The sequence below is a fragment of the Crinia signifera genome, chromosome 3 (genome assembly GCF_055691185.1).
Source record: "Crinia signifera chromosome 3, ASM5569118v1, whole genome shotgun sequence".
NCBI lineage: Eukaryota > Metazoa > Chordata > Amphibia > Anura > Myobatrachidae > Crinia > Crinia signifera.
In genome coordinates this window covers 337,556,312-337,584,162 of record NC_139219.1, presented here as the reverse complement: position 1 = coordinate 337,584,162, position 27,851 = coordinate 337,556,312, and the positions used below count along the sequence as shown (strand labels likewise).

The 27,851-nt window shown below is 37.3% G+C and overlaps 22 non-coding genes across 22 annotated transcripts; 14 read left to right on the top strand and 8 right to left on the bottom strand.

The window, feature by feature from the left end:
- Window positions 1-6,896: 6,896 nt before the first annotated feature.
- On the top strand, window positions 6,897-6,970 carry TRNAN-GUU (transfer RNA asparagine (anticodon GUU)). Its single transcript has one exon. It is a non-coding gene; the product is annotated as a tRNA-Asn (tRNA).
- A 1,844-nt stretch (window positions 6,971-8,814) lies between these two features.
- On the top strand, window positions 8,815-8,888 carry TRNAN-GUU (transfer RNA asparagine (anticodon GUU)). Its single transcript has one exon. It is a non-coding gene; the product is annotated as a tRNA-Asn (tRNA).
- An 885-nt stretch (window positions 8,889-9,773) lies between these two features.
- TRNAN-GUU (transfer RNA asparagine (anticodon GUU)) lies at window positions 9,774-9,847 on the top strand. Its single transcript has one exon. It is a non-coding gene; the product is annotated as a tRNA-Asn (tRNA).
- A 639-nt stretch (window positions 9,848-10,486) lies between these two features.
- On the bottom strand, window positions 10,487-10,558 carry TRNAM-CAU (transfer RNA methionine (anticodon CAU)). The gene has a single exon. It is a non-coding gene; the product is annotated as a tRNA-Met (tRNA).
- Window positions 10,559-11,690: 1,132 nt separating this feature from the next.
- TRNAN-GUU (transfer RNA asparagine (anticodon GUU)) lies at window positions 11,691-11,764 on the top strand. Its single transcript has one exon. It is a non-coding gene; the product is annotated as a tRNA-Asn (tRNA).
- Window positions 11,765-12,649: 885 nt separating this feature from the next.
- Window positions 12,650-12,723, top strand: TRNAN-GUU (transfer RNA asparagine (anticodon GUU)). Its single transcript has one exon. It is a non-coding gene; the product is annotated as a tRNA-Asn (tRNA).
- Window positions 12,724-13,362: 639 nt separating this feature from the next.
- On the bottom strand, window positions 13,363-13,434 carry TRNAM-CAU (transfer RNA methionine (anticodon CAU)). The gene has a single exon. It is a non-coding gene; the product is annotated as a tRNA-Met (tRNA).
- Window positions 13,435-14,554: 1,120 nt separating this feature from the next.
- TRNAN-GUU (transfer RNA asparagine (anticodon GUU)) lies at window positions 14,555-14,628 on the top strand. The gene has a single exon. It is a non-coding gene; the product is annotated as a tRNA-Asn (tRNA).
- Window positions 14,629-15,513: 885 nt separating this feature from the next.
- TRNAN-GUU (transfer RNA asparagine (anticodon GUU)) lies at window positions 15,514-15,587 on the top strand. The gene has a single exon. It is a non-coding gene; the product is annotated as a tRNA-Asn (tRNA).
- Window positions 15,588-17,177: 1,590 nt separating this feature from the next.
- On the bottom strand, window positions 17,178-17,249 carry TRNAM-CAU (transfer RNA methionine (anticodon CAU)). Its single transcript has one exon. It is a non-coding gene; the product is annotated as a tRNA-Met (tRNA).
- Window positions 17,250-17,424: 175 nt separating this feature from the next.
- On the top strand, window positions 17,425-17,498 carry TRNAN-GUU (transfer RNA asparagine (anticodon GUU)). The gene has a single exon. It is a non-coding gene; the product is annotated as a tRNA-Asn (tRNA).
- Window positions 17,499-18,129: 631 nt separating this feature from the next.
- TRNAM-CAU (transfer RNA methionine (anticodon CAU)) lies at window positions 18,130-18,201 on the bottom strand. Its single transcript has one exon. It is a non-coding gene; the product is annotated as a tRNA-Met (tRNA).
- Window positions 18,202-18,375: 174 nt separating this feature from the next.
- Window positions 18,376-18,449, top strand: TRNAN-GUU (transfer RNA asparagine (anticodon GUU)). Its single transcript has one exon. It is a non-coding gene; the product is annotated as a tRNA-Asn (tRNA).
- Window positions 18,450-19,088: 639 nt separating this feature from the next.
- On the bottom strand, window positions 19,089-19,160 carry TRNAM-CAU (transfer RNA methionine (anticodon CAU)). The gene has a single exon. It is a non-coding gene; the product is annotated as a tRNA-Met (tRNA).
- Window positions 19,161-19,334: 174 nt separating this feature from the next.
- On the top strand, window positions 19,335-19,408 carry TRNAN-GUU (transfer RNA asparagine (anticodon GUU)). Its single transcript has one exon. It is a non-coding gene; the product is annotated as a tRNA-Asn (tRNA).
- A 1,590-nt stretch (window positions 19,409-20,998) lies between these two features.
- On the bottom strand, window positions 20,999-21,070 carry TRNAM-CAU (transfer RNA methionine (anticodon CAU)). The gene has a single exon. It is a non-coding gene; the product is annotated as a tRNA-Met (tRNA).
- Window positions 21,071-21,950: 880 nt separating this feature from the next.
- TRNAM-CAU (transfer RNA methionine (anticodon CAU)) lies at window positions 21,951-22,022 on the bottom strand. Its single transcript has one exon. It is a non-coding gene; the product is annotated as a tRNA-Met (tRNA).
- A 174-nt stretch (window positions 22,023-22,196) lies between these two features.
- On the top strand, window positions 22,197-22,270 carry TRNAN-GUU (transfer RNA asparagine (anticodon GUU)). Its single transcript has one exon. It is a non-coding gene; the product is annotated as a tRNA-Asn (tRNA).
- Window positions 22,271-23,870: 1,600 nt separating this feature from the next.
- TRNAM-CAU (transfer RNA methionine (anticodon CAU)) lies at window positions 23,871-23,942 on the bottom strand. Its single transcript has one exon. It is a non-coding gene; the product is annotated as a tRNA-Met (tRNA).
- A 174-nt stretch (window positions 23,943-24,116) lies between these two features.
- On the top strand, window positions 24,117-24,190 carry TRNAN-GUU (transfer RNA asparagine (anticodon GUU)). Its single transcript has one exon. It is a non-coding gene; the product is annotated as a tRNA-Asn (tRNA).
- Window positions 24,191-25,075: 885 nt separating this feature from the next.
- On the top strand, window positions 25,076-25,149 carry TRNAN-GUU (transfer RNA asparagine (anticodon GUU)). The gene has a single exon. It is a non-coding gene; the product is annotated as a tRNA-Asn (tRNA).
- Window positions 25,150-26,034: 885 nt separating this feature from the next.
- Window positions 26,035-26,108, top strand: TRNAN-GUU (transfer RNA asparagine (anticodon GUU)). Its single transcript has one exon. It is a non-coding gene; the product is annotated as a tRNA-Asn (tRNA).
- Window positions 26,109-27,851: the final 1,743 nt, after the last annotated feature.

Genomic DNA, 27,851 nt, shown 5'->3' with positions numbered 1-27,851 from the left:
TCCACCAATCGCTCAAAGAAACAAGGTGTTTCAATCCTCATTCGCTCATCGGTGTGAGGTTATCAGATTTACTGTAAATCTGTAATTTCTATATTTTATTAGGTGTAGTAATTAATGTACTATTTTAGTCCGTCGGTACCCTCTTATTCTCCATAGATGTTTCTATCCCCCAAATCTGTGTGTATTTCCAGATCAGATTGCTCTTGCCCTAATATGGTCTGCCAGGAAATACCCAGGAAATAAGTCACCAAAAGGTTATGTCCAATTACCATACTTTTGTTCCTGCTATCACAGGAGGGTGGAAGCTGAGGGACAATCTTCACAGGGGGTGATCAGCCCATAATGTAATCAGCCGATTATTGTTCCTGCTGTTTACATGAGGGGGATAGCTGAAGGACAATCACCACAGGGGGTGATCAAATTCCCCTACTATCAACAGGAAGGTTGTCCACAGGGGGTGACCACCACACAATGTAATCTTGTGTTGTATTGTATCTTGTATTGATACTCCCTTGCATATCTGTGGTCACTTCCAGACTTACTGGAACCGACCCCAGCAGGGGGGGGGGCAGCAGCAGTAGCTGGGAGGGGATGAAACCTGACTTGAATCCACCAATAGGGATTGAGTGCAAGCCCACTGATGGTATGGAGAAGCGTGGGAAATTGGAAGTTTTTAAAATGACTTGCAGACTAGCCAGGAGGGGGATTTTGATGGACTGTCCTGGACTAAGAGGTTATGCTCTGTCTAGGTATCGTGTGGACTTATATGCTATCACTGCTGTGTGGATTAAGTGATAGTTTTGTGCTTTGGAACTGCTGCTACAAGGACTGCCATTGGACTGCTACCCGATAACATTTATATGCTACATTTGCCTCTTGTTCCTGTCTTTATCTACATGTGTGTGCTGTGATAAAAATAAACCATATCTTGGTTTCATCTGCTCGGTGTCTGAGTGATTGAGGAACTCGTACCCTCACATTTGGTGGCAGCAGTGGGATCATTCAGACACCAACCGTCGAGCACAGAAAGCACAGAGAACAGAGGATCAGACCACATGTAAGGAAACGGAAAATGCAATAAGGTGATGTTCAGCAAGTGAGCAGGTGTCATTCCTGTGGAAAGGGAAAATGTTTCCAAGGAAAGAAAATCGATGCCTCAAGACCCCTGCAGCAGAGGAGCTCAGGGACGGAGGTTCTTCAGTGTATCGGCAGGCTGGGAAGCCGGATCTGTTATTTATTGTCAGAAAGATGCATTATATCTGGAAGTACTGGGAAGACGCTCAGCAGATGGTCAGCGGGTGGAGAGTATCCAGCATACAGGACAAGTTGTGTTACCTGGGGGATGCATTTCTGCACTGTAAAGGTGAGGCCACGTCTTGGAATCTGCTGGGAGAGCCAGAGTTTGTAGAATTTACAGAGGAAGTGATTGCCACAGTTACCCAGATGCTACAAAGAGGACAATATTCTGAGGCTGAAGGACAAGTCCAGAATACATTGATGCCCCAGATAGAACCAGAGGAAGGGTCTAGAAGGGGGCTACTGCAATCTGGGCAGACAACCGAGGGGTCTGCCACAGAATTAATTGTTACTGCAAGAGAAGGGTCGTTGTCAGGGGGGCCCCTAACTGCCCTTGAAGAAATGAGTATGGAGGAGCTGATAGCAGAAGGTCAGCTGCGAGGTATACCCATCCGATCCTGCACTCGCGGGGAAATCCTTCAGCAGATCCTTCACGATCAGGGAGATCCTACAAATGCATTTGCTGATTACCGAGCATGGATTGTCCATTTTGGTGCACAGTTGAGTGTGTGGGAACAATTGCAGTGTCTGGAGGAGTGCTTCGTGGTGGCAGAGGAAGAGGCGATTGATCGGGGGCTCCTGGATACCCCAGCATGGCAAGATCAGTGTCGCAGGGGGCGTGATGAAAGGCACCGTTTGCAATTGCTTCTCCCCCATCCTAGGGAGGAAGCTGCTTCGTGTTCTATACAGGGGGAGGTTATCCCCATAATGAAGGAGGTTATTCAGGAGGATCTGCACTACAGCTTCCCTTTTGCTGAGATGGAAGATGAAGAGCTATTATCCTGCTGCCAGGGGATCTATGAGGACTGCATCCAAGAAGAGATCGCCGGGGTTAGAGGAGTGTTCGACAACATCCAGGCCACAAGCATACCAGTCGCAGATGATGTCGTGCTTCAGGCTGCCCAGCATATTCAGCTGGGGAAGGTGGTTATCCTGGAGACTGAGGACTGCGCAGAGGAAGCGGCAGGTAAGACCCAGGCTTTTGAGGGGGTAGGACTGGCCTTGGACCAGCCTATCGGTACCATTTCAACTTATCTCTAAAGCTGTAGATCCAGAGGGGAGATATATTATTTTAATAGCACAAATTGGCCATCAAATTATGACCATTGTTAATATTTATGCCCCTAATACCGGTCAGTCTAAATTTTTCCGGGATCTATTTGACAAGTTGCACCCTATACGTAGGGGACTATTGTTACTAGGAGGTGACTTTAATACTGTCCTCTCACCCACGTTAGACAGAAGCTCCCCTAAAAAAAAGACCCCCTCTAGTGGCGCGCAATTCAACTCCCTCCAGAAATTGATAACAGAGGCTGGACTGTTTGACACCTGGAGAGCAATCCACCCGACCTCACGAGACTATACTTTTTACTCTATCCCCCACAACACTTATTCCAGGATAGATATGTTGCTGGGTTGTAGCGGTTTGTTATCTACCTTAGCCAGAGTTGATCACACACCCGTGGTTTGGTCCGACCACTCCATGGTATCTATAATTATAGACCCCATTAACTCTAAGGTTGGACGGCCCTCTTGGCGACTTAATGAGTCCTTGCTTCAGATCCCTAAGTTTAGAGAAGAACTCCAATCTCAGATAAAAGAATATTTTGCCCACAACTCCTCCTCTGGGATCGCTGAAGCGACAGTCTGGGAGGCCCACAAGGCTGTTGTTAGGGGGGCCATAATTAGATATGCCTCATATAGGAAGAAGGTACAGACTGGCAGGATTATGGCTTTAACTGAACAACTGGAAGGCTTAGAAACCCTGCATAAACAAACACACTCTAATGAGACACAGAAACGAATACAGGGGGTAAGAGGGGAACTCCAAGCCATTCTTGCCGAGCAAACAGAGAAATCCTTACGTTGGGCTAACCAGAGGTTTTACGAAAAGGGTAACAAGTCTGACGCACTACTGGCAAGGCAATTGAGAGCTAAACGTGCCTCTCAAGCTATTGTATCTATTCGAGACGAGAACAATACACTCACTTACGACCCGTCTTCGATTAATGACACGTTTTATAACTACTACAAGTCGCTGTACAACTTGTCCCCGTCCCGATCGCCCGCATCTGCACCCTCACTCATAGCCCAACAATATTTGAACTCTTGCAAACTCCCAAAACTTAATGATGCCCAGACATCAACCTTAAATGCTCCTATAACAGCCGAAGAATTACAATCTGCGTTACGATCACAGAAGCCATCCAAAGCCCCCGGCCCAGACGGCTTCACTGCCATGTACTATAAAACCTTCTCATCCACCCTATCCCCACATTTATTATCTCTCTTCAACAAAATCTTACTTGGGGAAAAGTTCCACCCAGACTCATTAAAATCTACCATTATTGTTATCCCTAAACCTAATAAAGACCATACCTGTAAAACAAATTTTAGGCCAATCTCTCTGATTAACTCAGATATTAAACTATTCGCCAAGATTCTGGCTAATCGACTTAACCTTTTACTACCCCAGCTTATTTATCCGGATCAGGTGGGGTTTGTTCCTTCCCGCCAAGCGCTAGACAACACCAGACGAACTATCACTTTGATATCCTATATTAATAGATGTAAACTCCCCTCTGTGCTGTTGTCATTAGATGCGGAAAAGGCCTTTGACCGCCTTTCCTGGCCATTTATGTTCCAAACTTTGCAATCCTATGGAATCAACGGTAACTTCCTGCAGGCCATCGGCTCCCTATACGAAAACCCTACAGCTGCTGTTTCCACTAACGGCCTGTCCTCCCTGCCTTTTGCCCTAAACAATGGAACAAGACAGGGTTGCCCTCTTTCTCCCTTGCTTTATGTCCTGAGCATCGAACCGCTGGCTTCTAAAATTAGAGACAACCCAAATATAAAAGGCATTGAGGTTAGGGACAAGGAGTACAAAATATCTTTATTTGCGGACGATGTCTTATTAACCCTGTCCTCACCTCTGATCTCTCTTCCCAATCTCATGAAAGAACTCCAGGAATACGGGGGATGCTCGGGACATAAAATCAATGACAGAAAGTCTGAAGCCATGCCACTTCATCTACCCTCAGATACTGCCAACCTCCTCCACCAGAGTTTTGGATTTACATGGAAATCCAACTCTTTTACCTATTTGGGTATCCAGATTACAAAATCCTTTGATCAACTTTTCAAAGAAAACTATATTCCCTTATTGCACTTGATTAAATCAGATCTAAAAAGATGGTCTCTCTTTTACATCTCATGGACTGGCCGCATTAATTCAATTAAGATGAACGTTTTGCCAAGTGTACTATACCTGTTCCAAACAATTCCCGCTAAGGTCCCCTCTTCGTTTTTAAAAGAAATTCAATCCCTCTGCGGTTCGTTCATCTGGGCGAACACCAAACCCAGAATTAATAGGACGATCCTTTCTAAATCTCGACTAAATGGGGGGTTAGGCCTTCCCATCTTTGAGAGATACTACAATGCGGTGCAATTGAGTCATATATCATCCTGGCACACGACACCGAACAATAAAATCTGGGTGGCCATTGAGTCAGATTTAATAGGATTACCATCAGTTAGCTACCTTCCATGGCTCCCCCCAAGGCTGAGACCACCCTCAATAGCCTCAGTTCCATGTGTACGGGCGGTATTGCAGTTATGGGACAAAATTAACAAAAAATTGAATCTTTCAACCTATCCATCACCATTAACTCCTCTCTGGAAACATCCGGATTTCCCCTTAGGAAATATTGGATCGTATTCCTCCCTCTGGACCTCAGCTGGTATCGATAGAATAAGACATATAAGGGGAGAATTCCCCCCCCCCCAGATTTTAAATCACTATGCGACCGCTATAACCTTCCTGCCACCGCTAACTTTGCTTACTTGCAAATCGTTAACTTCATTAGATCCATCAACAAATCTGATAAATTCAGAAGCCCCACCCCCTTCGAACGCCATTGCATCTATAGTCCAGGTCGTAAGGGCACAATCTCCATATTATACTCGCTAACTATCCCACAAATTCCATCGGCCAAAGAAAAACACGAGTTAGCTTGGGAACGGGACCTGGGGGTGTGCCTGGAGGATGAGGACTGGTTGGAGCTGCGTCAATTTGTAAGTAAAACCTCAATTAATACGGGTATCAGAGAGAGCTCTTTTAAGATCTATTCCCGGTGGTATATGACCCCAGATAAGATATCTAAGCTCTTCCCGAGCTCCTCGGACCTCTGTTGGAGGCAATGCGGACACACTGGCACCTTCTATCATATTTGGAGGGGCTGCCCTGTGATTTCTAAATTCTGGGACGAGGTTACACAAGAAGGGACTAAGGTTCTAGGCCACCCTGTCCCTAAGTCACCACTAAATATTCTTCTATGTAAACCTTTCGATTCCCTATCCAAGGTTCAAAATGCATTTTGCAAGCATCTGTTCAGTGCAGCAAGGCTTCTTATCGCGACCCAATGGAAGCAGACGGAGGCCCCTTCACTAATAGCGCTGACTAATAAAATATGGTACTTAGCTTCCATGGAATATATTACGGCCCTTCTACATAACAGGATTATAAAGTTCCAGCGCGTCTGGGACCCCTGGTACAGGCTACACCAAAGACGGCTACCTGGTCTAGAGTGAGCTGGACTTGCTCTCGGACCATTTAGGTAGTCCCATCCCTAAACTCCTACCCCCTCCTTTTTATTATTTTTTTTTCTTCTTTTTTCCCTCTCTCTTCCTCCCCTCTCCTCCTTTTACTCTCTCTTCTGCTTTACTACTTTCTCCCTTCTTTATTCTTCTTTAGAAAATTGTTAGAAAACAAATCACCTCTTGTGGTATAGTGTTCCTGATCTTAAGTCACAGAAGCTCCTGAAAGCTTCACTCTTCATCAGAAAGTACCAATGTTTCTCCTCTGTTCTTCAGTAGATAAAGAATCTTACAAAAGCTCTTTAAAATAATGACTATTAAATTTATGTCTAGGAATTTTTTTATGGTACTAACTTGAATCTAGTCTTATTTTGTTGACTTGGAACAATCAGTCAGCACATTTGGTTTCTATCTCAAAGGTTTGTGGTTTAATCCCACCCAGGGATATTTTTGACCTTGTGATCATATTTTGAAGAACCTTAGGTAGACAAGTTAAAACATAAAACCACCTCTTGTTATGCAGTATATCTAGACTTTTCTGATACAATTCCTCTTAAAAGTAGTTAATTAGGTAAGTTTTTAGGAAACCATTGAAGCACATTTTAGTGTTTGTACCAATGTGTTTCTTTGTTCTTTAATGGATGAAGTTTTACTAAATCTCTTTTTTAACATAATAAAAAAGATAGAACTGAGCCAAAATATTAATCTCAGTTTTGTATTGGTTTAATCAACAAATAATTATAAAAAAACAAAGATAGCAGAGGATGTTTTCGATCCATCAACCTCTGGGTTATGGGCCCAGCACGCATCCGCTGCGCCACTCTGCTAATCATATAAACAGCTTCAGCTCCTGAAAGCTTACCTCTTGACAAGAAAGTACCAATTTGTTTTTTTGTTCTTCAATGGAGGAAGAGTTTTACAAAAGATCTCCAGATGTTGGCCTTTTACACATATTTCAATAAATCATTTTTAGATCACTAATTTGATACAACTTTAGAGGGGTCTCTGTGGCGCAATCGGTTAGCACGTTCGGCTGTTAACCGAAAGGTTGGTGGTTCAATCCCACCCAGGGACATAATTGACTTCTTGGTCACATTTTGGAGAACTAGATGTTGACAAGTTAAAACATTAAATCACCTCTTGTGGTATAGTGTTCCTGATCTTAAGTCACAGAAGCTCCTGAAAGCTTCACTCTTCATCAGAAAGTATAAATGTTTCTCCTCTGTTCTTCAGTAGATAAAGAATCTTACAAAAGCTCTTTAAAATAATGACTATTAAATCTATGTCTAGGATTTTTTTTATGGTACTAACTTGAATCTAGTCTTATTTTGTTGACTTGGAACAAACAGTCAGCACATTTGGTTTCTATCTCAAAGGTTTGTGGTTTAATCCCACCCAGGGATATTTTTGACCTTGTGATCATATTTTGAAGAACCTTAGGTAGACAAGTTAAAACATAAAACCACCTCTTGTTATGCAGTATATCTAGACATCTCTGATACAATTCCTCTTAAAAGTAGTTAATTAGGTAAGTTTTTAGGAATCCATTGAAGCACATTTTAGTGTTTGTACCAATGTGTTTCTTTGTTCTTTAATGGATGAACAGTTTTACTAAATCTCTTTTTTTAACATAATAAAAAAGATAGAACTGAGCCAAAATATTAATCTCAGTTTTGTATTGGTTTAATCAACAAATAATTATAAAAAAACAAAGATAGCAGAGGATGGTTTCGATCCATCGACTTCTGGGTTATGGGCACAGCACGCTTCCTCTGCGCCACTCTGCTAATCATATAAACAGCTTCAGCTCCTGAAAGCTTACCTCTTGACAAGAAAGTACCAATTTGTTTTTTTGTTTTTCAATGGAGGAAGAGTTTTATAAAAGATCTCCAGATGTTGGCCTTTTACACATATTTCAATAAATCATTTTTAGATCACTAATTTAATACAACTTTAGAGGGCTCTCTGTGGTGCAATCGGTTAGCGCGTTCGGCTGTTAACCAAAAGGTTGGTGGTTCAATCCCACCCAGGGACGTAATCGACTTTTTGGTCACATTTTGGAGAACTAGATGTTGACAAGTTAAAACATTAAATCACCTCTTGTGGTATAGTGTTCCTGATCTTAAGTCACAGAAGCTCCTGAAAGCTTCACTCTTCATCAGAAAGTACCAATGTTTCTCCTCTGTTTTTCAGTAGATAAAGAATCTTACAAAAGCTCTTTAAAATAATGACTATTAAATCTATGTCTAGGAATTTTTTATGGTACTAACTTGAATCTAGTCTTATTTTGTTGACTTGGAACAAACAGTCAGCACATTTGGTTTCTATCTCAAAGGTTTGTGGTTTAATCCCACCCAGGGATATTTTTGACCTTGTGATCATATTTTGAAGAACCTTAGGTAGACAAGTTAAAACATAAAACCACCTCTTGTTATGCAGTATATCTAGACTTCTCTTATACAATTCCTCTTAAAAGTAGTTAATTAGGTAAGTTTTTAGGAAACCATTGAAGCACATTTTAGTGTTTGTACCAATGTGTTTCTTTGTTCTTTAATGGATGAACAGTTTTACTAAATCTCTTTTTTAACATAATAAAAAAGATAGAACTGAGCCAAAATATTAATCTCAGTTTTGTATTGGTTTAATCAACAAATAATTATAAAAAAACAAAGATAGCAGAGGATGTTTTCGATCCATCGACCTCTGGGTTATGGACCCAGCACGCTTCCGCTGCGCCACTCTGCTAATCATATAAACAGCTTCAGCTCCTGAAAGCTTACCTCTTGACAAGAAAGTACCAATTTGTTTTTTTGTTCTTCAATGGAGGAAGAGTTTTACAAAAGATCTCCAGATGTTGGCCTTTTACACATATTTCAATAAATCATTTTTAGATCACTAATTTGATACAACTTTAGAGGGGTCTCTGTGGCGCAATCGGTTAGCGCGTTCGGCTGTTAACCGAAAGGTTGGTGGTTCAATCCCACCCAGGGACGTAATCGGCTTTTTGGTAACATTTTGGAGAACTAGATGTTGACAAGTTAAAACATTAAATCACCTCTTGTGGTATAGTGTTCCTGATCTTAAGTCACAGAAGCTCCTGAAAGCTTCACTCTTCATCAGAAAGTACCAATGTTTCTCCTCTGTTCTTCAGTAGATAAAGAATCTTACAAAAGCTCTTTAAAATAATGACTATTAAATCTATGTCTAGGAATTTTTTTATGGTACTAACTTGAATCTAGTCTTATTTTGTTGACTTGGAACAAACAGTCAGCACATTTGGTTTCTATCTCAAAGGTTTGTGGTTTAATCCCACCCAGGGATATTTTTGACCTTGTGATCATATTTTGAAGAACCTTAGGTAGACAAGTTAAAACATAAAACCACCTCTTGTTATGCAGTATATCTAGACTTCTCTTATACAATTCCTCTTAAAAGTAGTTAATTAGGTAAGTTTTTAGGAAACCATTGAAGCACATTTTAGTGTTTGTACCAATGTGTTTCTTTGTTCTTTAATGGATGAACAGTTTTACTAAATCTCTTTTTTAACATAATAAAAAAGATAGAACTGAGCCAAAATATTAATCTCAGTTTTGTATTGGTTTAATCAACAAATAATTATAAAAAAACAAAGATAGCAGAGGATGTTTTCGATCCATCGACCTCTGGGTTATGGGCCCAGCACGCTTCTGCTGCGCCACTCTGCTAAACATATAAACAGCTTCAGCTCCTGAAAGCTTACCTCTTGACAAGAAAGTACCAATTTGTTTTTTTGTTCTTCAATGGAGGAAGAGTTTTACAAAAGATCTCCAGATGTTGGCCTTTTACACATATTTCAATAAATCATTTTTAGATCACTAATTTAATACAACTTTAGAGGGGTCTCTGTGGCGCAATCGGTTAGCGCGTTCGGCTGTTAACCGAAAGGTTGGTGGTTCAATCCCACCCAGGGACATAATCGACTTTTTGGTCACATTTTGGAGAACTAGATGTTGACAAGTTAAAACATTAAATCACCTCTTGTGGTATAGTGTTCCTGATCTTAAGTCACAGAAGCTCCTGAAAGCTTCACTCTTCATCAGAAAGTACCAATGTTTCTCCTCTGTTCTTCAGTAGATAAAGAATCTTACAAAAGCTCTTTAAAATAATGACTATTAAATCTATGTCTAGGAATTTTTTTATGGTACTAACTTGAATCTAGTCTTATTTTGTTGACTTGGAACAATCAGTCAGCACATTTGGTTTCTATCTCAAAGGTTTGTGGTTTAATCCCACCCAGGGATATTTTTGACCGTGTGATCATATTTTGAAGAACCTTAGGTAGACAAGTTAAAACATAAAACCACCTCTTGTTATGCAGTATATCTAGACTTCACTGATACAATTCCTCTTAAAAGTAGTTAATTACGTAAGTTTTTAGGAAACCATTGAAGCACATTTTAGTGTTTGTACCAATGTGTTTCTTTGTTCTTTAATGGATGAACAGTTTTACTAAATCTCTTTTTTAACATAATAAAAAAGATAGAACTGAGCCAAAATATTAATCTCAGTTTTGTATTGGTTTAATCAACAAATAATTATAAAAAAACAAAGATAGCAGAGGATGGTTTCGATCCATCGACCTCTGGGTTATGGGCCCAGCACGCTTCCGCTGCGCCACTCTGCTAATCATATAAACAGCTTCAGCTCCTGAAAGCTTACCTCTTGACAAGAAAGTACCAATTTGTTTTTTTGTTTTTCAATGGAGGAAGAGTTTTATAAAAGATCTCCAGATGTTGGCCTTTTACACATATTTCAATAAATCATTTTTAGATCACTAATTTAATACAACTTTAGAGGGCTCTCTGTGGTGCAATCGGTTAGCGCGTTCGGCTGTTAACCAAAAGGTTGGTGGTTCAATCCCACCCAGGGACGTAATCGACTTTTTGGTCACATTTTGGAGAACTAGATGTTGACAAGTTAAAACATTAAATCACCTCTTGTGGTATAGTGTTCCTGATCTTAAGTCACAGAAGCTCCTGAAAGCTTCACTCTTCATCAGAAAGTACCAATGTTTCTCCTCTGTTTTTCAGTAGATAAAGAATCTTACAAAAGCTCTTTAAAATAATGACTATTAAATCTATGTCTAGGAATTTTTTATGGTACTAACTTGAATCTAGTCTTATTTTGTTGACTTGGAACAAACAGTCAGCACATTTGGTTTCTATCTCAAAGGTTTGTGGTTTAATCCCACCCAGGGATATTTTTGACCTTGTGATCATATTTTGAAGAACCTTAGGTAGACAAGTTAAAACATAAAACCACCTCTTGTTATGCAGTATATCTAGACTTCTCTTATACAATTCCTCTTAAAAGTAGTTAATTAGGTAAGTTTTTAGGAAACCATTGAAGCACATTTTAGTGTTTGTACCAATGTGTTTCTTTGTTCTTTAATGGATGAACAGTTTTACTAAATCTCTTTTTTAACATAATAAAAAAGATAGAACTGAGCCAAAATATTAATCTCAGTTTTGTATTGGTTTAATCAACAAATAATTATAAAAAAACAAAGATAGCAGAGGATGTTTTCGATCCATCGACCTCTGGGTTATGGACCCAGCACGCTTCCGCTGCGCCACTCTGCTAATCATATAAACAGCTTCAGCTCCTGAAAGCTTACCTCTTGACAAGAAAGTACCAATTTGTTTTTTTGTTCTTCAATGGAGGAAGAGTTTTACAAAAGATCTCCAGATGTTGGCCTTTTACACATATTTCAATAAATCATTTTTAGATCACTAATTTGATACAACTTTAGAGGGGTCTCTGTGGCGCAATCGGTTAGCGCGTTCGGCTGTTAACCGAAAGGTTGGTGGTTCAATCCCACCCAGGGACGTAATCGGCTTTTTGGTAACATTTTGGAGAACTAGATGTTGACAAGTTAAAACATTAAATCACCTCTTGTGGTATAGTGTTCCTGATCTTAAGTCACAGAAGCTCCTGAAAGCTTCACTCTTCATCAGAAAGTACCAATGTTTCTCCTCTGTTCTTCAGTAGATAAAGAATCTTACAAAAGCTCTTTAAAATAATGACTATTAAATCTATGTCTAGGAATTTTTTTATGGTACTAACTTGAATCTAGTCTTATTTTGTTGACTTGGAACAAACAGTCAGCACATTTGGTTTCTATCTCAAAGGTTTGTGGTTTAATCCCACCCAGGGATATTTTTGACCTTGTGATCATATTTTGAAGAACCTTAGGTAGACAAGTTAAAACATAAAACCACCTCTTGTTATGCAGTATATCTAGACTTCTCTTATACAATTCCTCTTAAAAGTAGTTAATTAGGTAAGTTTTTAGGAAACCATTGAAGCACATTTTAGTGTTTGTACCAATGTGTTTCTTTGTTCTTTAATGGATGAACAGTTTTACTAAATCTCTTTTTTAACATAATAAAAAAGATAGAACTGAGCCAAAATATTAATCTCAGTTTTGTATTGGTTTAATCAACAAATAATTATAAAAAAACAAAGATAGCAGAGGATGTTTTCGATCCATCGACCTCTGGGTTATGGGCCCAGCACGCTTCTGCTGCGCCACTCTGCTAAACATATAAACAGCTTCAGCTCCTGAAAGCTTACCTCTTGACAAGAAAGTACCAATTTGTTTTTTTGTTCTTCAATGGAGGAAGAGTTTTACAAAAGATCTCCAGATGTTGGCCTTTTACACATATTTCAATAAATCATTTTTAGATCACTAATTTAATACAACTTTAGAGGGGTCTCTGTGGCGCAATCGGTTAGCGCGTTCGGCTGTTAACCGAAAGGTTGGTGGTTCAATCCCACCCAGGGACATAATCGACTTTTTGGTCACATTTTGGAGAACTAGATGTTGACAAGTTAAAACATTAAATCACCTCTTGTGGTATAGTGTTCCTGATCTTAAGTCACAGAAGCTCCTGAAAGCTTCACTCTTCATCAGAAAGTACCAATGTTTCTCCTCTGTTCTTCAGTAGATAAAGAATCTTACAAAAGCTCTTTAAAATCATGACTATTAAATCTATGTCTAGGAATTTTTTTATGGTACTAACTTGAATCTAGTCTTATTTTGTTGACTTGGAACAATCAGTCAGCACATTTGGTTTCTATCTCAAAGGTTTGTGGTTTAATCCCACCCAGGGATATTTTTGACCGTGTGATCATATTTTGAAGAACCTTAGGTAGACAAGTTAAAACATAAAACCACCTCTTGTTATGCAGTATATCTAGACTTCACTGATACAATTCCTCTTAAAAGTAGTTAATTACGTAAGTTTTTAGGAAACCATTGAAGCACATTTTAGTGTTTGTACCAATGTGTTTCTTTGTTCTTTAATGGATGAACAGTTTTACTAAATCTCTTTTTTAACATAATAAAAAAGATAGAACTGAGCCAAAATATTAATCTCAGTTTTGTATTGGTTTAATCAACAAATAATTATAAAAAAACAAAGATAGCAGAGGATGGTTTCGATCCATCGACCTCTGGGTTATGGGCCCAGCACGCTTCCGCTGCGCCACTCTGCTAATCATATAAACAGCTTCAGCTCCTGAAAGCTTACCTCTTGACAAGAAAGTACCAATTTGTTTTTTTGTTCTTCAATGGAGGAAGAGTTTTACAAAAGATCTCCAGATGTTGGCCTTTTACACATATTTCAATAAATCATTTTTAGATCACTAATTTGATACAACTTTAGAGGGGTCTCTGTGGCGCGTTCGGCTGTTAACCGAAAGGTTGGTGGTTCAATCCCACCCAGGGACGTAATCGACTTTTTGGTCACATTTTGGAGAACTAGATGTTGACAAGTTAAAACATTAAATCACCTCTTGTGGTATAGTGTTCCTGATCTTAAGTCACAGAAGCTCCTGAAAGCTTCACTCTTCATCAGAAAGTACCAATGTTTCTCCTCTGTTCTTCAGTAGATAAAGAATCTTACAAAAGCTCTTTAAAATAATGACTATTAAATCTATGTCTAGGAATTTTTTTATGGTACTAACTTGAATCTAGTCTTATTTTGTTGACTTGGAACAATCAGTCAGCACATTTGGTTTCTATCTCAAAGGTTTGTGGTTTAATCCCACCCAGGGATATTTTTGACCGTGTGATCATATTTTGAAGAACCTTAGGTAGACAAGTTAAAACATAAAACCACCTCTTGTTATGCAGTATATCTAGACTTCTCTGATACAATTCCTCTTAAAAGTAGTTAATTAGGTAAGTTTTTAGGAAACCATTGAAGCACATTTTAGTGTTTGTACCAATGTGTTTCTTTGTTCTTTAATGGATGAACAGTTTTACTAAATCTCTTTTTTAACATAATAAAAAAGATAGAACTGAGCCAAAATATTAATCTCAGTTTTGTATTGGTTTAATCAACAAATAATTATAAAAAAACAAAGATAGCAGAGGATGTTTTCGATCCATCGGCCTCTGGGTTATGGGCCCAGCACGCTTCCGCTGCGCCACTCTGCTAATCATATAAACAGCTTCAGCTCCTGAAAGCTTACCTCTTGACAAGAAAGTACCAATTTGTTTTTTTGTTCTTCAATGGAGGAAGAGTTTTACAAAAGATCTCCAGATGTTGGCCTTTTACACATATTTCAATAAATCATTTTTAGATCACTAATTTGATACAACTTTAGAGGGGTCTCTGTGGCGCAATCGGTTAGCGCGTTCGGCTGTTAACCGAAAGGTTGGTGGTTCAATCCCACCCAGGGACGTAATCGACTTTTTGGTCACATTTTCGAGAACTAGATGTTGACAAGTTAAAACATTAAATCACCTCTTGTGGTATAGTGTTCCTGATCTTAAGTCACAGAAGCTCCTGAAAGCTTCACTCTTCATCAGAAAGTACCAATGTTTCTCCTCTGTTCTTCAGTAGATAAAGAATCTTACAAAAGCTCTTTAAAATAATGACTATTAAATCTATGTCTAGGAATTTTTTTATGGTACTAACTTGAATCTAGTCTTATTTTGTTGACTTGGAACAAACAGTCAGCACATTTGGTTTCTATCTCAAAGGTTTGTGGTTTAATCCCACCCAGGGATATTTTTGACCTTGTGATCATATTTTGAAGAACCTTAGGTAGACAAGTTAAAACATAAAACCACCTCTTGTTATGCAGTATATCTAGACTTCTCTTATACAATTCCTCTTAAAAGTAGTTAATTAGGTAAGTTTTTAGGAAACCATTGAAGCACATTTTAGTGTTTGTACCAATGTGTTTCTTTGTTCTTTAATGGATGAACAGTTTTACTAAATCTCTTTTTTAACATAATAAAAAAGATAGAACTGAGCCAAAATATTAATCTCAGTTTTGTATTGGTTTAATCAACAAATAATTATAAAAAAACAAAGATAGCAGAGGATGTTTTCGATCCATCGACCTCTGGGTTATGGGCCAAGCACGCTTCTGCTGCGCCACTCTGCTAACCATATAAACAGCTTCAGCTCCTGAAAGCTTACCTCTTGACAAGAAAGTACCAATTTGTTTTTTTGTTCTTCAATGGAGGAAGAGTTTTACAAAAGATCTCCAGATGTTGGCCTTTTACACATATTTCAATAAATCATTTTTAGATCACTAATTTGATACAACTTTAGAGGGGTCTCTGTGGCGCAATCGGTTAGCGCGTTCGGCTGTTAACCGAAAGGTTGGTGGTTCAATCCCACCCAGGGACGTAATCAACTTTTTGGTCACATTTTGGAGAACTAGATGTTGACAAGTTAAAACATTAAATCACCTCTTGTGGTATAGTGTTCCTGATCTTAAGTCACAGAAGCTCCTGAAAGCTTCACTCTTCATCAGAAAGTACCAATGTTTCTCCTCTGTTCTTCAGTAGATAAAGAATCTTACAAAAGCTCTTTAAAATAATGACTATTAAATCTATGTCTAGGAATTTTTTTATGGTACTAACTTGAATCTAGTCTTATTTTGTTGACTTGGAACAAACAGTCAGCACATTTGGTTTCTATCTCAAAGGTTTGTGGTTTAATCCCACCCAGGGATATTTTTGACCTTGTGATCATATTTTGAAGAACCTTAGGTAGACAAGTTAAAACATAAAACCACCTCTTGTTATGCAGTATATCTAGACTTCTCTGATACAATTCCTCTTAAAAGTAGTTAATTAGGTAAGTTTTTAGGAAACCATTGAAGCACATTTTAGTCAATGTGTTTCTTTGTTCTTTAATGGATGAACAGTTTTACTAAATCTCTTTTTTAACATAATAAAAAAGATAGAACTGAGCCAAAATATTAATCTCAGTTTTGTATTGGTTTAATCAACAAATAATTATAAAAAAACAAAGATAGCAGAGGATGGTTTCGATCCATCGACTTCTGGGTTATGGGCCCAGCACGCTTCCGCTGCGCCACTCTGCTAATCATATAAACAGCTTCAGCTCCTGAAAGCTTACCTCTTGACAAGAAAGTACCAATTTGTTTTTCTGTTCTTCAATGGAGGAAGATTTTTACAAAAGATCTCCAGATGTTGGCCTTTTACACATATTTCAATAAATCATTTTTAGATCACTAATTTGATACAACTTTAGAGGGGTCTCTGTGGCGCAATCAGTTAGCGCGTTCGGCTGTTAACCGAAAGGTTGGTGGTTCAATCGCACCCAGGGACGTAATCAACTTTTTGGTCACATTTTGGAGAACTAGATGTTGACAAGTTAAAACATTAAATCACCTCTTGTGGTATAGTGTTCCTGATCTTAAGTCACAGAAGCTCCTGAAAGCTTCAGTCTTCATCAGAAAGTACCAATGTTTCTCCTCTGTTCTTCAGTAGATAAAGAATCTTACAAAAGCTCTTTAAAATAATGACTATTAAATCTATGTCTAGGAATTTTTTTATGGTACTAACTTGAATCTAGTCTTATTTTGTTGACTTGGAACAATCAGTCAGCACATTTGGTTTCTATCTCAAAGGTTTGTGGTTTAATCCCACCCAGGGATATTTTTGACCTTGTGATCATATTTTGAAGAACCTTAGGTAGACAAGTTAAAACATAAAACCACCTCTTGTTATGCAGTATATCTAGACTTCTCTGATACAATTCCTCTTAAAAGTAGTTAATTAGGTAAGTTTTTAGGAAACCATTGAAGCACATTTTAGTGTTTGTACCAATGTGTTTCTTTGTTCTTTAATGGATGAACAGTTTTACTAAATCTCTTTTTTAACATAATAAAAAAGATAGAACTGAGCCAAAATATGAATCTCAGTTTTGTATTGGTTTAATCAACAAATAATTATAAAAAAACAAAGATAGCAGAGGATGGTTTCGATCCATCGACCTCTGGGTTATGGGCCCAGCACGCTTCCGCTGCGCCACTCTGCTAATCATATAAACAGCTTCAGCTCCTGAAAGCTTACCTCTTGACAAGAAAGTACCAATTTGTTTTTTTGTTCTTCAATGGACGAAGAGTTTTACAAAAGATCTCCAGATGTTGGCCTTTTACACATATTTCAATAAATCATTTTTAGATCACTAATTTGATACAGCTTTAGAGGGGGTCTCTGTGGCGCAATCGGTTAGCGCGTTTGGCTGTTAACCGAAAGGTTGGTGGTTCAATCCCACCCAGGGACGTAATCAACTTTTTGGTCACATTTTGGAGAACTAGATGTTGACAAGTTAAAACATTAAATCACCTCTTGTGGTATAGTGTTCCTGATCTTAAGTCACAGAAGCTCCTGAAAGCTTCAGTCTTCATCAGAAAGTACCAATGTTTCTCCTCTGTTCTTCAGTAGATAAAGAATCTTACAAAAGCTCTTTAAAATAATGACTATTAAATCTATGTCTAGGAATTTTTTTATGGTACTAACTTGAATCTAGTCTTATTTTGTTGACTTGGAACAATCAGTCAGCACATTTGGTTTCTATCTCAAAGGTTTGTGGTTTAATCCCACCCAGGGATATTTTTGACCTTGTGATCATATTTTGAAGAACCTTAGGTAGACAAGTTAAAACATAAAACCACCTCTTGTTATGCAGTATATCTAGACTTCTCTGATACAATTCCTCTTAAAAGTAGTTAATTAGGTAAGTTTTTAGGAAACCATTGAAGCACATTTTAGTCAATGTGTTTCTTTGTTCTTTAATGGATGAACAGTTTTACTAAATCTCTTTTTTAACATAATAAAAAAGATAGAACTGAGCCAAAATATGAATCTCAGTTTTGTATTGGTTTAATCAACAAATAATTATAAAAAAACAAAGATAGCAGAGGATGGTTTCGATCCATCGACCTCTGGGTTATGGGCCCAGCACGCTTCCGCTGCGCCACTCTGCTAATCATATAAACAGCTTCAGCTCCTGAAAGCTTACCTCTTGACAAGAAAGTACCAATTTGTTTTTTTGTTCTTCAATGGAGGAAGAGTTTTACAAAAGATCTCCAGATGTTGGCCTTTTACACATATTTCAATAAATCATTTTTAGATCACTAATTTGATACAACTTTAGAGGGGTCTCTGTGGCGCAATCGGTTAGCGCGTTCGGCTGTTAACCGAAAGGTTGGTGGTTCAATCCCACCCAGGGACGTAATCAACTTTTTGGTCACATTTTGGAGAACTAGATGTTGACAAGTTAAAACATTAAATCACCTCTTGTGGTATAGTGTTCCTGATCTTAAGTCACAGAAGCTCCTAAAAGCTTCACTCTTCATCAGAAAGTACCAATGTTTCTCCTCTGTTCTTCAGTAGATAAAGAATCTTACAAAAGCTCTTTAAAATAATGACTATTAAATCTATGTCTAGGAATTTTTTTATGGTACTAACTTGAATCTAGTCTTATTTTGTTGACTTGGAACAAACAGTCAGCACATTTGGTTTCTATCTCAAAGGTTTGTGGTTTAATCCCACCCAGGGATATTTTTGACCTTGTGATCATATTTTGAAGAACCTTAGGTAGACAAGTTAAAACATAAAACCACCTCTTGTTATGCAGTATATCTAGACTTCTCTGATACAATTCCTCTTAAAAGTAGTTAATTAGGTAAGTTTTTAGGAAACCATTGAAGCACATTTTAGTGTTTGTACCAATGTGTTTCTTTGTTCTTTAATGGATGAACAGTTTTACTAAATCTCTTTTTTAACATAATAAAAAAGATGGAACTGAGCCAAAATATTAATCTCAGTTTTGTATTGGTTTAATCAACAAATAATTATAAAAAAACAAAGATAGCAGAGGATGGTTTCGATCCATCGACCTCTGGGTTATGGGCCCAGCACGCTTCCGCTGCGCCACTCTGCTAATCATATAAACAGCTTCAGCTCCTGAAAGCTTACCTCTTGACAAGAAAGTACCAATTTGTTTTTTTGTTCTTCAATGGAGGAAAAGTTTTACAAAAGATCTCCAGATGTTGGCCTTTTACACATATTTCAATAAATCATTTTTAGATCACTAATTTGATACAACTTTAGAGGGGTCTCTGTGGCGCAATCGGTTAGCGCGTTCGGCTGTTAACCGAAAGGTTGGTGGTTCAATCCCACCCAGAGACGTAATCAACTTTTTGGTCACATTTTGGAGAACTAGATGTTGACAAGTTAAAACATTAAATCACCTCTTGTGGTATAGTGTTCCTGATCTTAAGTCACAGAAGCTCCTGAAAGCTTCACTCTTCATCAGAAAGTACCATTGTTTCTCCTCTGTTCTTCAGTAGATAAAGAATCTTACAAAAGCTCTTTAAAATAATGACTATTAAATCTATGTCTAGGAATTTTTTTATGGTACTAACTTGAATCTAGTCTTATTTTGTTGACTTGGAACAAACAGTCAGCACATTTGGTTTCTATCTCAAAGGTTTGTGGTTTAATCCCACCCAGGGATATTTTTGACCGTGTGATCATATTTTGAAGAACCTTAGGTAGACAAGTTAAAACATAAAACCACCTCTTGTTATGCAGTATATCTAGACTTCTCTGATACAATTCCTCTTAAAAGTAGTTAATTAGGTAAGTTTTTAGGAAACCATTGAAGCACATTTTAGTCAATGTGTTTCTTTGTTCTTTAATGGATGAACAGTTTTACTAAATCTCTTTTTTAACATAATAAAAAAGATAGAACTGAGCCAAAATATTAATCTCAGTTTTGTATTGGTTTAATCAACAAATAATTATAAAAAAACAAAGATAGCAGAGGATGGTTTCGATCCATCGACTTCTGGGTTATGGGCCCAGCACGCTTCCGCTGCGCCACTCTGCTAATCATATAAACAGCTTCAGCTCCTGAAAGCTTACCTCTTGACAAGAAAGTACCAATTTGTTTTTTTGTTCTTCAATGGAGGAAGATTTTTACAAAAGATCTCCAGATGTTGGCCTTTTACACATATTTCAATAAATCATTTTTAGATCACTAATTTGATACAACTTTAGAGGGGTCTCTGTGGCGCAATCAGTTAGCGCGTTCGGCTGTTAACCGAAAGGTTGGTGGTTCAATCGCACCCAGGGACGTAATCAACTTTTTGGTCACATTTTGGAGAACTAGATGTTGACAAGTTAAAACATTAAATCACCTCTTGTGGTATAGTGTTCCTGATCTTAAGTCACAGAAGCTCCTGAAAGCTTCAGTCTTCATCAGAAAGTACCAATGTTTCTCCTCTGTTCTTCAGTAGATAAAGAATCTTACAAAAGCTCTTTAAAATAATGACTATTAAATCTATGTCTAGGAATTTTTTTATGGTACTAACTTGAATCTAGTCTTATTTTGTTGACTTGGAACAATCAGTCAGCACATTTGGTTTCTATCTCAAAGGTTTGTGGTTTAATCCCACCCAGGGATATTTTTGACCTTGTGATCATATTTTGAAGAACCTTAGGTAGACAAGTTAAAACATAAAACCACCTCTTGTTATGCAGTATATCTAGACTTCTCTGATACAATTCCTCTTAAAAGTAGTTAATTAGGTAAGTTTTTAGGAAACCATTGAAGCACATTTTAGTGTTTGTACCAATGTGTTTCTTTGTTCTTTAATGGATGAACAGTTTTACTAAATCTCTTTTTTAACATAATAAAAAAGATAGAACTGAGCCAAAATATGAATCTCAGTTTTGTATTGGTTTAATCAACAAATAATTATAAAAAAACAAAGATAGCAGAGGATGGTTTCGATCCATCGACCTCTGGGTTATGGGCCCAGCACGCTTCCGCTGCGCCACTCTGCTAATCATATAAACAGCTTCAGCTCCTGAAAGCTTACCTCTTGACAAGAAAGTACCAATTTGTTTTTTTGTTCTTCAATGGACGAAGAGTTTTACAAAAGATCTCCAGATGTTGGCCTTTTACACATATTTCAATAAATCATTTTTAGATCACTAATTTGATACAGCTTTAGAGGGGGTCTCTGTGGCGCAATCGGTTAGCGCGTTTGGCTGTTAATCGAAAGGTTGGTGGTTCAATCCCACCCAGGGACGTAATCAACTTTTTGGTCACATTTTGGAGAACTAGATGTTGACAAGTTAAAACATTAAATCACCTCTTGTGGTATAGTGTTCCTGATCTTAAGTCACAGAAGCTCCTGAAAGCTTCAGTCTTCATCAGAAAGTACCAATGTTTCTCCTCTGTTCTTCAGTAGATAAAGAATCTTACAAAAGCTCTTTAAAATAATGACTATTAAATCTATGTCTAGGAATTTTTTTATGGTACTAACTTGAATCTAGTCTTATTTTGTTGACTTGGAACAATCAGTCAGCACATTTGGTTTCTATCTCAAAGGTTTGTGGTTTAATCCCACCCAGGGATATTTTTGACCTTGTGATCATATTTTGAAGAACCTTAGGTAGACAAGTTAAAACATAAAACCACCTCTTGTTATGCAGTATATCTAGACTTCTCTGATACAATTCCTCTTAAAAGTAGTTAATTAGGTAAGTTTTTAGGAAACCATTGAAGCACATTTTAGTCAATGTGTTTCTTTGTTCTTTAATGGATGAACAGTTTTACTAAATCTCTTTTTTAACATAATAAAAAAGATAGAACTGAGCCAAAATATGAATCTCAGTTTTGTATTGGTTTAATCAACAAATAATTATAAAAAAACAAAGATAGCAGAGGATGGTTTCGATCCATCGACCTCTGGGTTATGGGCCCAGCACGCTTCCGCTGCGCCACTCTGCTAATCATATAAACAGCTTCAGCTCCTGAAAGCTTACCTCTTGACAAGAAAGTACCAATTTGTTTTTTTGTTCTTCAATGGAGGAAGAGTTTTACAAAAGATCTCCAGATGTTGGCCTTTTACACATATTTCAATAAATCATTTTTAGATCACTAATTTGATACAACTTTAGAGGGGTCTCTGTGGCGCAATCGGTTAGCGCGTTCGGCTGTTAACCGAAAGGTTGGTGGTTCAATCCCACCCAGGGACGTAATCAACTTTTTGGTCACATTTTGGAGAACTAGATGTTGACAAGTTAAAACATTAAATCACCTCTTGTGGTATAGTGTTCCTGATCTTAAGTCACAGAAGCTCCTAAAAGCTTCACTCTTCATCAGAAAGTACCAATGTTTCTCCTCTGTTCTTCAGTAGATAAAGAATCTTACAAAAGCTCTTTAAAATAATGACTATTAAATCTATGTCTAGGAATTTTTTTATGGTACTAACTTGAATCTAGTCTTACTTTGTTGACTTGGAACAAACAGTCAGCACATTTGGTTTCTATCTCAAAGGTTTGTGGTTTAATCCCACCCAGGGATATTTTTGACCGTGTGATCATATTTTGAAGAACCTTAGGTAGACAAGTTAAAACATAAAACCACCTCTTGTTATGCAGTATATCTAGACTTCTCTGATACAATTCCTCTTAAAAGTAGTTAATTAGGTTAGTTTTTAGGAAACCATTGAAGCACAGTTTAGTGTTTGTACCAATGTGTTTCTTTGTTCTTTAATGGATGAACAGTTTTACTAAATCTCTTTTTTAACATAATAAAAAAGATAGAACTGAGCCAAAATATTAATCTCAGTTTTGTATTGGTTTAATCAACAAATAATTATAAAAAAAAAAAAGATAGCAGAGGATGGTTTCGATCCATCGACCTCTGCGTTATGGGCCCAGCACGCTTCCGCTGCGCCACTCTGCTAATCATATAAACAGCTTCAGCTCCTGAAAGCTTACCTCTTGACAAGAAAGTACCAATTTGTTTTTTTGTTCTTCAATGGAGGAAGAGTTTTACAAAAGATCTCCAGATGTTGGCCTTTTACACATATTTCAATAAATCATTTTTAGATCACTAATTTGATACAACTTTAGAGGGGTCTCTGTGGCGCAATCGGTTAGCGCGTTTGGCTGTTAACCGAAAGGTTGGTGGTTCAATCGCACCCAGGGACGTAATCAACTTTTTGTTCACATTTTGGAGAACTAGATGTTGACAAGTTAAAACATTAAATCACCTCTTGTGGTATAGTGTTCCTGATCTTAAGTCACAGAAGCTCCTGAAAGCTTCAGTCTTCATCAGAAAGTACCAATGTTTCTCCTCTGTTCTTCAGTAGATAAAGAATCTTACAAAAGCTCTTTAAAATAATGACTATTAAATCTATGTCTAGGAATTTTTTTATGGTACTAACTTGAATCTAGTCTTATTTTGTTGACTTGGAACAATCAGTCAGCACATTTGGTTTCTATCTCAAAGGTTTGTGGTTTAATCCCACCCAGGGATATTTTTGACCTTGTGATCATATTTTGAAGAACCTTAGGTAGACAAGTTAAAACATAAAACCACCTCTTGTTATGCAGTATATTTAGACTTCTCTGATACAATTCCTCTTAAAAGTAGTTAATTAGGTAAGTTTTTAAGGAAACCATTGAAGCACATTTTAGTGTTTGTACCAATGTGTTTCTTCGTTCTTTAATGGATGAACAGTTTTACTAAATCTCTTTTTTAACATAATAAAAAAGAGAGAACTGAGCCAAAATATGAATCTCAGTTTTGTATTGGTTTAATCAACAAATAATTATAAAAAAACAAAGATAGCAGAGGATGGTTTCGATCCATCGACCTCTGGGTTATGGGCCCAGCACGCTTCCGCTGCGCCACTCTGCTAATCATATAAACAGCTTCAGCTCCTGAAAGCTTACCTCTTGACAAGAAAGTACCAATTTGTTTTTTTGTTCTTCAATGGAGGAAGAGTTTTACAAAAGATCTCCAGATGTTGGCCTTTTACACATATTTCAATAAATCATTTTTAGATCACTAATTTGATACAACTTTAGAGGGGTCTCTGTGGCGCAATCGGTTAGCGCGTTCGGCTGTTAACCGAAAGGTTGGTGGTTCAATCCCACCCAGGGACGTAATCAACTTTTTGGTCACATTTTGGAGAACTAGATGTTGACAAGTTAAAACATTAAATCACCTCTTGTGGTATAGTGTTCCTGATCTTAAGTCACAGAAGCTCCTGAAAGCTTCACTCTTCATCAGAAAGTACCAATGTTTCTCCTCTGTTCTTCAGTAGATAAAGAATCTTACAAAAGCTCTTTAAAATAATGACTATTAAATCTATGTCTAGGAATTTTTTTATGGTACTAACTTGAATCTAGTCTTATTTTGTTGACTTAGAACAAACAGTCAGCACATTTGGTTTCTATCTCAAAGGTTTGTGGTTTAATCCCACCCAGGGATATTTTTGACCGTGTGATCATATTTTGAAGAACCTTAGGTAGACAAGTTAAAACATAAAACCACCTCTTGTTATGCAGTATATCTAGACTTCTCTGATACAATTCCTCTTAAAAGTAGTTAATTAGGTAAGTTTTTAGGAAACCATTGAAGCACATTTTAGTGTTTGTACCAATGTGTTTCTTTGTTCTTTAATGGATGAACAGTTTTACTAAATCTCTTTTTTAACATAATAAAAAAGATAGAACTGAGCCAAAATATTAATCTCAGTTTTGTATTGGTTTAATCAACAAATAATTATAAAAAAACAAAGATAGCAGAGGATGGTTTCGATCCATCGACTTCTGGGTTATGGGCCCAGCACGCTTCCGCTGCGCCACTCTGCTAATCATATAAACAGCTTCAGCTCCTGAAAGCTTACCTCTTGACAAGAAAGTACCAATTTGTTTTTTTGTTCTTCAATGGAGGAAGATTTTTACAAAAGATCTCCAGATGTTGGCCTTTTACACATATTTCAATAAATCATTTTTAGATCACTAATTTGATACAACTTTAAAGGGGTCTCTGTGGCGCAATCGGTTAGCGCGTTCGGCTGTTAACCGAAAGGTTGGTGGTTCAATCCCACCCAGGGACGTAATCAACTTTTTGGTCACATTTTGGAGAACTAGATGTTGACAAGTTAAAACATTAAATCACCTCTTGTGGTATAGTGTTCCTGATGTTAAGTCACAGAAGCTCCTGAAAGCTTCACTCTTCATCAGAAAGTACCAATGTTTCTCCTCTGTTCTTCAGTAGATAAAGAATCTTACAAAAGCTCTTTAAAATAATGACTATTAAATCTATGTCTAGGAATTTTTTTATGGTACTAACTTGAATCTAGTCTTATTTTGTTGACTTAGAACAAACAGTCAGCACATTTGGTTTCTATCTCAAAGGTTTGTGGTTTAATCCCACCCAGGGATATTTTTGACCGTGTGATCATATTTTGAAGAACCTTAGGTAGACAAGTTAAAACATAAAACCACCTCTTGTTATGCAGTATATCTAGACTTCTCTGATACAATTCCTCTTAAAAGTAGTTAATTAGGTAAGTTTTTAGGAAACCATTGAAGCACATTTTAGTGTTTGTACCAATGTGTTTCTTTGTTCTTTAATGGATGAACAGTTTTACTAAATCTCTTTTTTAACATAATAAAAAAGATAGAACTGAGCCAAAATATTAATCTCAGTTTTGTATTGGTTTAATCAACAAATAATTATAAAAAAACAAAGATAGCAGAGGATGGTTTCGATCCATCGACTTCTGGGTTATGGGCCCAGCACGCTTCCGCTGCGCCACTCTGCTAATCATATAAACAGCTTCAGCTCCTGAAAGCTTACCTCTTGACAAGAAAGTACCAATTTGTTTTTTTGTTCTTCAATGGAGGAAGATTTTTACAAAAGATCTCCAGATGTTGGCCTTTTACACATATTTCAATAAATCATTTTTAGATCACTAATTTGATACAACTTTAAAGGGGTCTCTGTGGCGCAATCGGTTAGCGCGTTCGGCTGTTAACCGAAAGGTTGGTGGTTCAATCCCACCCAGGGACGTAATCAACTTTTTGGTCACATTTTGGAGAACTAGATGTTGACAAGTTAAAACATTAAATCACCTCTTGTGGTATAGTGTTCCTGATGTTAAGTCACAGAAGCTCCTGAAAGCTTCACTCTTCATCAGAAAGTACCAATGTTTCTCCTCTGTTCTTCAGTAGATAAAGAATCTTACAAAAGCTCTTTAAAATAATGACTATTAAATCTATGTCTAGGAATTTTTTTATGGTACTAACTTGAATCTAGTCTTATTTTGTTGACTTGGAACAAACAGTCAGCACATTTGGTTTCTATCTCAAAGGTTTGTGGTTTAATCCCACCCAGGGATATTTTTGACCGTGTGATCATATTTTGAAGAACCTTAGGTAGACAAGTTAAAACATAAAACCACCTCTTGTTATGCAGTATATCTAGACTTCTCTGATACAATTCCTCTTAAAAGTAGTTAATTAGGTTAGTTTTTAGGAATCCATTGAAGCACAGTTTAGTGTTTGTACCAATGTGTTTCTTTGTTCTTTAATGGATGAACAGTTTTACTAAATCTCTTTTTTAACATAATAAAAAAGATAGAACTGAGCCAAAATATTAATCTCAGTTTTGTATTGGTTTAATCAACAAATAATTATAAAAAAACAAAGATAGCAGAGGATGGTTTCGATCCATCGACCTCTGCGTTATGGGCCCAGCACGCTTCCGCTGCGCCACTCTGCTAATCATATAAACAGCTTCAGCTCCTGAAAGCTTACCTCTTGACAAGAAAGTACCAATTTGTTTTTTTGTTCTTCAATGGAGGAAGAGTTTTACAAAAGATCTCCAGATGTTGGCCTTTTACACATATTTCAATAAATCATTTTTAGATCACTAATTTGATACAACTTTAGAGGGGTCTCTGTGGCGCAATCGGTTAGCGCGTTTGGCTGTTAACCGAAAGGTTGGTGGTTCAATCGCACCCAGGGACGTAATCAACTTTTTGTTCACATTTTGGAGAACTAGATGTTGACAAGTTAAAACATTAAATCACCTCTTGTGGTATAGTGTTCCTGATCTTAAGTCACAGAAGCTCCTGAAAGCTTCAGTCTTCATCAGAAAGTACCAATGTTTCTCCTCTGTTCTTCAGTAGATAAAGAATCTTACAAAAGCTCTTTAAAATAATGACTATTAAATCTATGTCTAGGAATTTTTTTTATGGTACTAACTTGAATCTAGTCTTATTTTGTTGACTTGGAACAATCAGTCAGCACATTTGGTTTCTATCTCAAAGGTTTGTGGTTTAATCCCACCCAGGGATATTTTTGACCTTGTGATCATATTTTGAAGAACCTTAGGTAGACAAGTTAAAACATAAAACCACCTCTTGTTATGCAGTATATTTAGACTTCTCTGATACAATTCCTCTTAAAAGTAGTTAATTAGGTAAGTTTTTAAGGAAACCATTGAAGCACATTTTAGTGTTTGTACCAATGTGTTTCTTCGTTCTTTAATGGATGAACAGTTTTACTAAATCTCTTTTTTAACATAATAAAAAAGATAGAACTGAGCCAAAATATTAATCTCAGTTTTGTATTGGTTTAATCAACAAATAATTATAAAAAAACAAAGATAGCAGAGGATGGTTTCGATCCATCGACCTCTGCGTTATGGGCCCAGCACGCTTCCGCTGCGCCACTCTGCTAATCATATAAACAGCTTCAGCTCCTGAAAGCTTACCTCTTGACAAGAAAGTACCAATTTGTTTTTTTGTTC